The following is a 13,895-nucleotide window of genomic DNA, read 5'->3' as shown; positions in this document are numbered from 1 at the left end:
TATAAACACCATGGAACCACTCAGCCGTCATACCGCCCAGGAAGGAGACGCGTTCTGTCTCCTAGAGATGAACGTACTTTGGTGCGAAAAGTGCAAATCAATCCCAGAACAACAGCAAAGGACCCTGTGAAGATGCTGGAGGAAACAGGTACAAAAGTATCTATATCCACAGTAAAACGAGTCCTATATCGACACAACCTGAAAGGCCGCTCAGCAAGGAAGAAGCTACTGCTCCAAAACCGCCATAAAAAAATCCAGACTATGGTTTGCAACTGCACATGGGGAGAAAGATCATACTTTTTGGAGAAATGTCCTCTGGTCTGATGAAACAAAAATAAAACTGTTTGGACATAATGACCATTGTTATGTTTGGAGGAAAAAGGGTGAGGCTTGCAAGCCGAAGATCACCATCCCAACCGTGAAGCACGGGGGTGGCAGCATCATGTTGTAGGGGTGCTTTGCTGCAGGAGGGACTGGTGCATTTCACAAAATAGATGGCGCATGAGGAAGGAAAATTATGTGGATATATTGAAGAAACATCTCAAGACATCAGTCAGGAAGTTAAAGCTTGGTCGCAAATGGGTCTTCCAAATGGACAATGACCCCAAGCATACTTCCAAAGTTGTGGCAAAATGGCTTAAGGACAACAAAGTCAAGGTATTGGAGTGGCCATCACAAAGCCCTGACCTCAATCCCATAGACAAATTGTGGGCAGAACTGAAAAATGGGAGGCCTACAAACCTGACTCAGTTACACCAGCTCTGTCAGGAGGAATGGGCCAATTTATTGTGGGAAGCTTGTGGAAGGCTACCCGAAACATTTGACCCAAGTTAAACAATTTAAAGGCAATGCTACCAAATACTAATTGAGTGTATGTAAACTTCTGACCCACTGGGAATGTGATGAAAGAAATAAAAGCTGAAATAAATCATTCTCTCTACTATTATTCTGACCTTTCACATTCTTAAATTAAAGTGGTGATCCTAACTGACCTAAGACAATGATTTTTTACGAGGATTAAATGTCAGGAATTGTGAGAAAACTGAGTTTAAATGTATTTGGCCAAGGTGTATGTAGACCTCCGACTTCTACTTGTACATTTAAAAAAAGTAAGCGTAGTGTGGTAGACGCTGGGAGGCTTCTTTCGGATCCCATTATCCCATCTCCTGTCGTTGAGCAAGGCACTTAACTCCCCCACAAAGTAGAACACCTTTTAGGCAACTGTATAAAACACGTGGTCAACCCTTAGGCTGGGAGCTGCTGGGTGTGCAAGGCTTTTGATCAAGCCCTGCTCAAACACATCAGAGCCAGTTTATCAAGGTTCTGTTGAGCAGATTCATTCCTAAAATGTGGTTTGTTAGAGGGGGCCTGGACTAAAACCCTGCACACTCATTATCTCTCCTGGGGGATGGGCGACCGCCCATTATCTCTCCTGGGGGATGGGCGACCGCCCATTATCTCTCCTGGGGGATGGGCGACCGCCCATTATCTCTCCTGGGGGATGGACGACCGCCCATTATCTCTCCTGGGGGATGGACGACCGCCCATTATCTCTCCTGGAGGATGGACGACCGCCCATTATCTCTCCTGGAGGAGGATGCGCGACCGCCCTTGATGTAAAACACTGCAACATTACAACCAAATACGTTTCGCTCATTCAATATAGCAAAGATCGAGTGGCTATGGTAGGCTACAAAGATGTTTATTCAACTGAAGAAAGCCCACAAATGTTCAGAAAACGTACCTTTTCTAGTTTAGTCATATTTATCTTAGCTACTTTATAAGTGTTTACTTTGCAGGCTGACTAGTATCTATTATACATTATACTTTAGGTCATACGTAAAGTAGACTGTCTAAAAAGCAGTGGAGGAAAAAGTACCCAACTGTCATACTTGAGTAAAAGTAAAGATACTATAATAGAAAATGACTCAATTAAAAGTCACCCAGTAAAATTCTACTTGAGTAAAAGTCTAAAAGTATTTGGTTTTAAAAATATGCTTAAGTATCAAAAGTAAAAGTATAAATCATTTACATTTCCTTATATTAAGCAAACCAGACGGCACCATCTCCTTGTTTTTTTATTTACTTACGGAAAGCCACATGCACACGCCAACATTCAGACATCATTTACAAACAAAGCCTGTGTGTTTAGTGAGTCTGTCAGATCAGAGGCAGTAGGGATGACCAGGGATGTTCTGTTTAGTGAGTCCTCCAGATCAGAGGCAGTAGGGATGACCAGGGATGTTCTCTGTTTAGTGAGTCTGTCAGATCAGAGACAGTAGAGATGACCAGGGATGTTCTCTGTTTAGTGAATCCTCCAGATCAGAGGCAGTAGAGATGATCAGGGATGTTCTCAGTTTAGTGAGTCTGTCAGATCAGAGGCAGTAGGGATGACCAGGGATGTTCTCTGTTTAGTGAGTCTACCAGATCAGAGGCAGTAGGGATGACCAGGGATGTTCTGTTTAGTGAGTCTGTCAGATCAGAGGCAGTAGGGATGACCAGGGATGTTCTCTGTTTAGTGAGTCCTCCAGATCAGAGGCAGTAAGGATGACCGGGATGTTCTCTGTTTAGTGAGTCTACCAGATCAGAGGCAGTAGGGATGACCAGGGATGTGAGGTTTAGTGAGTCTGTCAGATCAGAGGCAGTAGGGATGACCAGGGATGTTCTCTTGATAAGTGTGTGAATTTGACCATTTTCCTGTCCTGCTAAGCACTGAAAATGTTACAAGTACTTGTGTCAGGGAAAATGTAGTGAAGTAGTGAAAAATATAAATAGTAAAGTACAGATACCCCAAAAAACAACTAAAGTAGTACTTTAAAGTATTTTTAATTAAGTACTTTACACCACTGCTAAAAAGGACCCTAGTTCAGCCGCCTACGCTAGATACTGCTGCAGATACTGCTTCATTGTGTCAAGGAGAGGGGTAAGAAGGAATAGGGGGGACAGGGGAGAGGGAAGAAGGGGGACAGGGGAGAGGGAAGAAGGGAGAGGGGGGACAGGAGAGGGGGGACAGGGGAGAGGGAAGAAGGGGGACAGGGGAGAGGGAAGAAGGGAGAGGGGGGACAGGAGAGGGGGGACAGGGGAGAGGGAAGAAGGGAGAGGGGACAGGAGAGGGGGGACAGGGGAGAAGGGACAGGGGAGAGGGGGGACAGGGGAGAGGGAAGAAGGGAGAGGGGGGACAGGGGAGAGGGAAGAAGGGAGAGGGAAGAAGGGAGAGGGGGGACAGGAGAGAGGTAAGAAGGGAGAGGGGGGGGACAGGGGTAAGAAGGGAGAGGGGGGACAGGGGAGAGGTAAGAAGGGAGAGGGGGACAGGGGAGAGGGAAGAAGGAGAGGGGGACAGGAGAGGGGGACAGGAGAGGGAAGAAGGGAGAGGGGGGACAGGGGAGAGGGAAGAAGGAGAGGGGGACAGGAGAGGGAAGAAGGGAGAGGGGGGACAGGGGAGAGGGTAGGAGGGAGAGTGGGGACAGGGGAGAGGGAAGGAGGGAGAGTGGGGACAGGGGAGAGGGAAGGAGGGAGAGTGGGGACAGGGGAGAGGTAAGAAGGGAGAGGGGAAAGAGAGGAGAGAGGGAAGAGCGGGATCTCAGGGTGATCTGCACCAGAGCCAGCTGAGGTGTTGAGGAGCGATGGTTTTATTTATTTATTTGCATGGCTCCTGCAATGCAGCGAAAGAGAGATGGGATCTGCTGAGCCACATCCCCTAAAGTCAGTATTGTCACAACTACACCAGTAGGCTAAATCTCTGGATAGCTTCTGTAGCATTCACTGTATCCAAGCCAGCATTGTCACAATGAACCAGACCACTACTGTACATCTCATTCTCAGATAGCTACTCATACTGACTGACTGTATCCTAGCCAGCAATGTCAACCCAACCTGGAAATCTCTAAGTAGCTCAAATTCACAGATACTGAAATAAAAATAAAACCATACTGACACTGCACCAGCAACAGAACCAGCATTTACAGACACTATATACCATAGCCAGCATTCACATACGCTATATACCATAGCCAGCATCCACAGACACTATATACCATAGCCAGCATCCACAGACACTATATACCATAGCCATTATTCAGACACTATATACAATAGCCATCATTCAGACACTATATACAATAGCCATCATTCACAGACACTATATACCATAGCCATCATTCACAGACACTATATACCATAGCCAGCATTCACATACACTATATACCATAGCCAGCATCCACAGACACTATATACCATAGCCATTATTCAGACACTATATACAATAGCCATCATTCAGACACTATATACAATAGCCATCATTCACAGACACTATATACCATAGCCATCATTCACAGACACTATATACCATAGCCATCATTCACAGACACTATATACCATAGCCATCATTCACAGACACTATATACCATAGCCATCATTCACAGACACTATATACCATAGCCATCATTCAGACACTATATACAATAGCCATCATTCAGACACTATATACAATAGCCATCATTCACAGACACTATATACCATAGCCATCATTCACAGACACTATATACCATAGCCATCATTCAGACACTATATACAATAGCCATCATTCAGACACTATATACAATAGCCATCATTCACAGACACTATATACAATAGCCATCATTCACAGACACTATATACCATAGCCATCATTCACAGACACTATATACCATAGCCATCATTCACAGACACTATATACCATAGCCATCATTCACAGACACTATATACCATAGCCATCATTCAGACACTATATACAATAGCCATCATTCAGACACTATATACAATAGCCATCATTCACAGACACTATATACCATAGCCATCATTCAGACACTATATACAATAGCGATCATTCAGACACTATATACCATAGCCATCATTCACAGATACTGCATACCACAGACACTATATACCATAGCCATCATTCACAGATACTATATACCGTAGCCATCATTCACAGATACTGCATACCATAGCCATCATTCACAGATACTGCATACCATAGCCAGCATTCACAGACACTATATACCATAGCCAGCATTCACAGACACTATATACCATAGCCAGCATTCACAGACACTATATACCATAGCCATCATTCACAGATACTGCATACCATAGCCATCATTCAGACACTATATACCATAGCCAGCATTCACAGACACTATATACCATAGCCAGCATTCACAGACACTATATACCATAGCCATCATTCACAGATACCATGGCCACTTTAGACAGCATTGTCATGTCAGACCCAGTAGATCTCAGATACATGATACTATAAATAAAGATGAATCCATACTGAAAGATAAAACAATCCTGCTGCTGGTGGCACACACACACACACACACACACACACACACACACACACACACACGACACTGTGACCACAAATCAAAACAGACCACACTCTCAAGCAGAGGAAGTTAAAGGTATTTTAAACACCTCTTAACAATGTATGAATGAGTGTGATACAAATTGTGGAAATGGGGTAGGAGGAGACTTGAGTGTCTTCCTTTGTGCCAGTAGCTAGGCTGCATATTCCCAGGCACTCCGCAGAATACAATGGGCTTGTTGCTGGCGACATAATGCCATCACTATGAGGAGGCAGGTTGAGGAAGTGTGCGGAGTGACTTTATTAAGCATGCTTGGAATGTCTTTACACACTAACAACTGGGCCTACGTGCAGTAAAGCATGGGCTACAAGATGCAGGACAATCCCAAGCTGTCAGCCCAGTATTCATTATTGCACACCGTAGCAAAACATTTTGTAACAGGAAACATTTTGAACAAAAACATTAAAATGTGTTTCTATATGAAAAATGCAGGTTGCCAGACTGTTGGTCGACCAAGATTTCTTTAGTCCAGCATATAGCTACACCTTTTTTGTTTTTTAAATCATGGTGCACAAGACACCTGTCTAATTGGCTCCTGTCTGAGTGGACTGATCCATTGTGGAGGCCATCTGATTGGCTCCTGTCTGAGTGGACTGATCCATTGTGGAGGCCATCTGATTGGCTCCTGTCTGAGTGGACTGATCCATTGTGGAGGCCGTGGGGATGGCACAGTCCAGAAATCTAAGAAATGTGCTACTGAAATTGTATATGGTTATATTATGTACGAACAAATGGTGCAACACTAATCAAAATATTATCATTGCATAACAAATAAGCTTTTTCCAGCATTGTATTGTGGTCGCTGTCCACAGTTCTGAAACATCAGCGCACTGTTGAATTGGCGCCTTTTTCCGAGACCATGTTGCTACGTGCATAATGGGGCAACAGGTGGCCTAGTGGTTGGAGCGTTGAGCCAGAAAGGTTGTTGGATCGAATCCCCGAGCTGACAAGGTAAAAATCTGTCGTTCTGCCTCAGTTAACCCACTGTTCCCCAGTAGGCCGTCATTGTAAATAAGAACTTGTTCTTAACTGACTTGCCTAGCTAAATTTAAGAACAATTAAATAATAGCAAAGCATCTTGGTGTTGAGAAAAATGTGGCAGAGGCAGCAGTGGAATTAGGAGACGAGAAAGCAGCCAGGGGGAAGTGATGCTGCTGCTGGGAGAGACAGAGACAGAGGCAGCAGTGGAATTAGGAGACGAGAAAGCAGCCAGGGGGAAGTGATGCTGCTGCTGGGAGAGACAGGGGGAAGTGATGCTGCTGCTGGGAGAGACAGGGGGAAGTGATGCTGCTGCTGGGAGAGACAGAGACAGAGGCAGCAGTGGAATTAGGAGACGAGAAAGCAGCCAGGGGGAAGTGATGCTGCTGCTGGGAGAGACAGAGACAGAGGCAGCAGTGGAATTAGGAGACGAGAAAGCAGCCAGGGGGAAGTGATGCTGCTGCTGGGAGAGACAGGGGGAAGTGATGCTGCTGCTGGGAGAGACAGGGGGAAGTGATGCTGCTGCTGGGAGAGACAGGGGGAAGTGATGCTGCTGCTGGGAGAGACAGGGGGAAGTGATGCTGCTGCTGGGAGAGACAGGGGGAAGTGATGCTGCTGCTGGGAGAGACAGAGACAGAGGCAGCAGTGGAATTAGGAGACGAGAAAGCAGCCTTTTGTCTAAGAATAGTGAGAATAGCCTAACTGTTAAATGTGCCTGGCTTTATAAATCATCCATCCATATATATATACACACACACACACACACATATATATATATATATATATATTATACACACACACACACACATAAATATCTGTTTTGAGTGTTTGTTTAATAGACTACGGATTCCGTGAGCACCAAGCCTCAAGCAACCACAACGTCTGATAAAGAACAGGCTTTTACAAGAACAGTCTCTCTGGTATAATTACCATTTATTTAGTGTTGTAGTGTACTGTGATTTAGTGTCACTGTTACAAATGGTCAGAAATGTATAATAATAAACCCTCCTTTCTCTTGATCTCCTCCTTCGTTATTATTACTGTTATTATGATCATCATTATAATAAAATAATGTCATTATCATTAGTAGGCTTAGTATAGCAGCCTTGTGTAACCACCATCGAGCTGTAGGCCTCAGAGCTCATCCTGTTTAGACTTAATACCGTAACTTAGGCCTATACTTCGTTGGCTAATGGGGATCCTACTAAAATAATTATTTAAAAAAATGCAATACTTACAGTATATGAGTTACTGTATGATAAATTAACATGCAACGGTTTTAGTCTTTGTTGTTTTTATTTTATTTTTGTTTTTTAAATAAACAGATCACAGGCTCTCTGGTACGCTTAGAATTTATTTAGTGTTGTTTACATTGTTCCAAACGGTCCTAAAAATATTTTTATTGTAATCTAACAGCACCTGTTTGGCACAGATAATGTGCAGGAAGTGCTGGCTCCGTACCTTCTTGATCTCCAGTATTTTCCACAACTAGTCAAATGTATTCCACACATCTGACTTCCCCTTTACCTCCTGAGCAACCAGTAAAACATTCCCCCGTTTCCAGTCGCGTCCTCTGCATCTGTTTTGCTGTCACACGTGTTCCGGTGTTCAGAGTTTGTTACAACCAATTTATTAATGTGATTATGACATGCTTTAAAGGTCAGGCCCTATTGGTCGCGTGCATTCGATGCACACGTGTCACATAAAGAGAGCACGGGTTTGAGGGGATATTTTCCTAAATAAATTAGCGATTTCGGTAAACAACACTTTTCAATCAGAAAAGGCTGTAATTATGTCGCAGTTCGGGCAGCAGAGACAGTGTGATACACACTGTTGATGTTCTGTGGTGGTCGCTGCAGCAGAGACCGTGTGATACACACTGTTGATGTTCTGTGGTGGTCGCTGCAGCAGAGACAGTGTGATACACACTGTTGATGTTCTGTGGTGGTCGCTGCAGCAGAGACAGTGTGATAAACACTGTTGATGTTCTGTGGTGGTCGCTGCAGCAGAGACCGTGTGATAAACACTGTTGATGTTCTGTGGTGGTCGCTGCAGCAGAGACAGTGTGATACACACTGTTGATGTTCTGTGGTGGTCGCTGCAGCAGGGAGGAGCGATACACACTGTTGATGTTCTGTGGTGGTCGCTGCAGTAGAGAGGAGTGAAACACACTGTTGATGTTCTGTGGTGGTCGCTGCAGCAGAGACAGCGTGATACACACTGCTGATGTTCTGTGGTGGTCGCTGCAGCAGGGAGGACAGAGAGACAACGGGTCACAGTCCCTCGCTGTCTTTTTTCACACAGCGCATCAAATCTGAGCCCAGCCCAGCCCGGCCCGGCACAATCAAATCAATTGCGGTCGGATTCCCTCTAGTTATCTGTGTCTTAATTGTTTCATCAAACAGTGCACTTAAAACATCAGACAAGCTCAGTGCATACAGTTGATTTGATTAAAACACATAGGATGTATATAAAAAATAATAATAACTTGACCAATCGATTGGTCGAAAGTACAGACGACTCTCGGTCAACCAAGATTCTCTCTAAATCGGGGACAGCCCTACTTCAAAGCCTCTCATTGACCAATAAATAGCTTCAGCAATTCAGGGTTTATAGACATCATTGGTCTTTACCCACAAAGCACTCCTGTCTTCTTCCAACCTCCCTCAGTACAGTCAGAGTGAGGTCTATCCATGGAGCAGAGCCTGTACAGTGTGTCAACCTTACACAGGTGGTACCACACTGAAACAAACACCTCCGGTGAAATAGCAGTCTGAAAAACTATATATGGACCGACTCGATTGATTCAGTGTTGTGTTGGTGAACACACATGGACCTCAACATAGACGGTAAGGTAGGTAGCTAGCGCACCATGAGCAGATAGCCAGATACTGGAATTTAGCCTGTTCTAAATTCACTGTCCCTTCGCTTCCCCTACTCCAAAACCAGGACCACCTAGGGCCTGCGCAGAGAACACTTTGGCCAAATCATGAGCTTATGTTGAGGAGGCACATTAAAGCATAATGGACCATGAGGGGGATTAGCTAAGGGGATTAGTCTGATTATTTATTAAAAGCAGCAGCACCAGTTACTTAGGAAACAGGACAGGCGGAGTGGAGCGAGAGGAGAAGAGGCTCTAGTTCAAATATTCATTTCCTCTTGTCGTCTCGTCCCCTTCATGCAGCGCTGATGGTTGAAGCTCATCATTAGGCTGGCTTTCACCTGGACAGACCGTTTGGATAATTGAGAAAGAGCCAGGGCAGGGGTGATTGGACCTCCCAAATCCCTGCTGCCAAACCCTCCTTCCAAAAAAATCCCCTCGTCACGGTTCCCATGGCAACTATAGCCTTGTTCACACCGCAGGCCTCTATGCTCAAATCAGTTGTTTTTCCAAATACGTTTTGGAATACTGACTGTCCAAACAGGAAGTTACATGTGACCAAATCAGACGTGTGTGTGTGTGTGTGTGTTCAGACATAAGTAATTTGCTGACATTGCTAAACTAGTTGTCATAGTAACGACGGGTGTGCACGCACTGGTGTAGGCTGATTGGTGGTGGTGCTCCTGCTTCCTAGCACCGCCATGGACGTTTCCCAGTTGCTTTCAATGTTCATAATCGTAGTGTACGAACACTTTTAAAGCCTCAAAGGATAAGATAATCAAACTTTCCAAACAAGTTCTTTTTTTGGCTAGCCACAGCTATCAACTAGCTAGCGAGGTAGCTGTTTAGCTAGCCACAGCTATCAACTAGCTAGCTAGGTAGCTGTTTAGCTAGCCACAGCTATCAACTAGCTAGCGAGGTAGCTGTTTAGCTAGCCACAGCTATCAACTAGCTAGCTAGGTAGCTGTTTAGCTAGCCACAGCTGTCAACTAGCTAGCGAGGTAGCTGTTTAGCTAGCCACAGCTATCAACTAGCTATCGAGGTAGCTGTTTAGCTAGCCACAGCTGTCAACTAGCTAGCGAGGTAGCTGTTTAGCTAGCCACAGCTGTCAACTAGCTAGCAAGGTAGCTGTTTAGCTAGCCACAGCTGTCAACTAGCTAGCTAGGTAGCTGTTTAGCTAGCCACAGCTGTCAACTAGCTAGCGAGGTAGCTGTTTAGCTAGCCACAGCTGTCAACTAGCTAGCGAGGTAGCTGTTTAGCTAGCCACAGCTGTCAACTAGCTAGCGAGGTAGCTGTTTAGCTAGCCAGGTAGCTGTTTAGCTAGCCACAGCTGTCAACTAGCTATCGAGGTAGCTGTTTAGCTAGCCACAGCAGTCAACTAGCTAGCGAGGTAGCTGTTTAGCTAGCCACAGCAGTCAACTAGCTAGCGAGGTAGCTGTTTAGCTAGCCACAGCTGTCAACTAGCTATCGAGGTAGCTGTTTAGCTAGCCACAGCAGTCAACTAGCTAGCGAGGTAGCTGTTTAGCTAGCCACAGCAGTCAACTAGCTAGCGAGGTAGCTGTTTAGCACATTCAGTAGTTTGTTTTTAAACAATTAACAAGCTAGTTAGCTACCACATGTTCTTCTCAAACTGTCAACAGAGTAGCTAGCAAGCAAAAGGATATGCCAAATAAGTCTTTAAAAAAAAAACACTTGAGGGCAAATAAGGATCAGATTTGACTGTTCAGACATGTCGCTTGGCCAGGAATCTGATTTGTATCGGATTCCAAACCACCTACGAAGGTGGTTTGAAATGTGGCTTGAAATATCCGATTCCATGTACTTTTTGGCTGTTCAGACTGCAGGAAAAATTACAGATTTTAATCGGATATGCAAAAAAAAACAAAAAAAGGATTTATGTCACTTCAAACTGCCAATGTGAACTAGGCTTAAGTTCTGCGGCCTGCTAAAATATAGTACTTTTCTTTCTGAGCAGAGGGCACCCTACCTGAGAGGGACAGCCATGCTATCACACAGCCAGGGCTGCTAGAATAATTTGGATGAGATTAGGACGAGGGGGACAGGTCAGGCTAGTCTCTGGGTTCTCACTCAACCATATCAGAAACCAAACCACTTACCAACACTGTTTAAATACCAATATCAAGATGGATAGGTTAGGCCTGCAATCTGCAGGTCTAACATGTAAATACGGCAGCAAGTAAGTGTACCATCTTGGGTTAAGACGAGAGCAAAGTTCTCCTTTTGGAGTAGGGTTCAGCTGGACCAGTCTCCTCTCTCTGGCCAGCCAGGCATAGTGCCTGAGAGCCGTTAGCCTAGTCTGAGAGACGTTAGCCTAGCCTGAGAGCCGTTAGCCTAGCCCGAGAGCCGTTAGCCTAGCCCGAGAGCCGTTAGCCTAGCCCGAGAGCCGTTAGCCTAGCCCGAGAGCCGTTAGCCTAGCCCGAGAGCCGTTAGCCTAGCCCGAGAGCCGTTAGCCTAGTTAGCCTAGCCCGAGAGCCGTTAGCCTAGCCTGAGAGCCGTTAGCCTAGCCTGAGAGCGCAGCTGGGGTTGTAGGAAACTGAACAACAGTCCACCACAAGGGTCTACTGCAAAGGTTCAACACAAACAGTCAAAAACCTCTTCAAGCAGTTTTAAGGGGAAACTAAAAAAACACAAAAAGCTGCAGGGCAAACAAAAAAGGCAACTCCCTCTGGCATTTTACAGTAAACTGAATAGGCCTAAAAGAGGGAACTCCCTCTGGCATTTTACAGTAAACTAAATAGGCCTAAAAGAGGAAACTCCCTCTGGCATTTTACAGTAAACTGAATAGGCCTAAAAGAGGAAACTCCCTCTGGCATTTTACAGTAAACTGAATAGGCCTAAAAGAGGGAACTCCCTCTGGCATTTTACAGTAAACTAAATAGGCCTAAAAGAGGAAACTCCCTCTGGCATTTTACAGTAAACTGAATAGGCCTAAAAGAGGAAACTCCCTCTGGCATTTTAAAGTAAACTGAATAGGCCTAAAAAAGGGAACCCCCTCTGACAGAATAGGCCTGGTAGGCCTCAAAGAGGAAACTCCCTCTGACAGAATAGGCCTGGTAGGCCTAAAAGAGGAAACCCCCTCTGACAGAATAGGCCTGGTAGGCCTAAAAGAGGAAACTCCCTCTGACAGAATAGGCCTGGTAGGCCTAAAAGAGGAAACTCCCTCTGACAGAATAGGCCTGGTAGGCCTAAAAGAGGAAACTCCCTCTGACAGAATAGGCCTGGTAGGCCTAAAAGAGGAAACTCCCTCTGACAGAATAGGCCTGGTAGGCCTAAAAGAGGAAACTCCCTCTGACAGAATAGGCCTGGTAGGCCTAAAAGAGGAAACTCCCTCTGACAGAATAGGCCTGGTAGGCCTAAAAGAGGAAACTCCCTCTGACAGAATAGGCCTGGTAGGCCTAAAAGAGGAAACTCCCTCTGACAGAATAGGCCTGGTAGGCCTAAAAGGGGAAACTCCCTCTGACAGAATAGGCCTGGTAGGCCTAAAAGAGGAAACTCCCTCTGACAGAATAGGCCTGGTAGGCCTAAAAGAGGAAACTCCCTCTGACAGAATAGGCCTGGTAGGCCTAAAAGAGGAAACTCCCTCTGACAGAATAGGCCTGGTAGGCCTAAAAGAGGAAACTCCCTCTGACAGAATAGGCCTGGTAGGCCTACATACTAACTGTACTTTTAAAAAGGAGAGAAAGTGATTTTAAAAATATGTTAAAAGATGGAAACGGGGCCTGGGACTGAAATAAAAATCCCTCTAGAACAGTTCTGTTTAATGTCTTGAAGCTGATCAGCGCTGTAAAAGCGCTGATGCAACATTACTCTGCACCATATTGTCTGAATTTATAGCTGTATTTTTTTTTTACCAGGGCTGAACTGAAAAACGAATAAAAGACCTACTTGACTCCAGTTGATGCTAAATCTGTCAGCATTTTTTGTTGACCATTTACTTGTTTAAAAACACACACACACACACACACACACACACACACACACACACACACACACACACACACACACACACACTCTCTCTCTCTCTCTTTCAGATTCGTGTATAGTGTGCAATGCATGTTCTACGGTAAATCTATGATCTATTTCATTGTGGTGCAGCAGTCTTTCTGCAGTGTGTGAAGAGGAGAGATGCAATTTGGGTTCTAGAACATATTTCTCCTTCTCAATCTGTCCACCGTAACCAGAGCAACAAGGTCATTCAGTCAATGACCTGACTTTCCAGAACCATACTTTCCTGGATGGGATCAGAAAGGACACCACGAAGAGAGTAATGTACTGTCCATCTCAGTCCCCAGGCACCACATGTACTAGATAAGAGCACAAACACCTTCCTTACCACTCAAAATCAACAAAAATCTAGAGCGAAACTGAAGGCAATATACAACTTCTCTGACAGGAAAACGGCCAATGTGGCAATGATCAGAAACAATGTATATATAATTTTAATAATAATAATAATAATATAGGTCATAAAATCAATCTCGTCCAAAACTGAGTTTTGTGAGTTCGTCATGACTTACTTGAGGATTTGGGTTTTGATTTCCACAACGCTCACTTGTCCACTAATAACAGGGGATAGACACGCAGCTACGGTGGCTGCGCTCTAT

At 44.9% G+C, this 13,895-nt stretch overlaps 1 protein-coding gene across 12 annotated transcripts in view; it reads right to left on the bottom strand.

Moving 5' to 3' along the window:
- LOC110522713 (tight junction protein ZO-1) overlaps window positions 1-13,895 on the bottom strand; it is a 176,674-nt gene that overhangs the window by 68,839 nt on the left and 93,940 nt on the right. The gene's annotated exons all lie outside the window — the stretch shown is intronic.

The sequence above is a fragment of the Oncorhynchus mykiss genome, chromosome 30 (genome assembly GCF_013265735.2).
Source record: "Oncorhynchus mykiss isolate Arlee chromosome 30, USDA_OmykA_1.1, whole genome shotgun sequence".
Lineage (NCBI taxonomy): Eukaryota > Metazoa > Chordata > Actinopteri > Salmoniformes > Salmonidae > Oncorhynchus > Oncorhynchus mykiss.
Note: the sequence above shows the minus strand (reverse complement) of the source record. Positions and strands in the feature narration are given on the sequence as shown.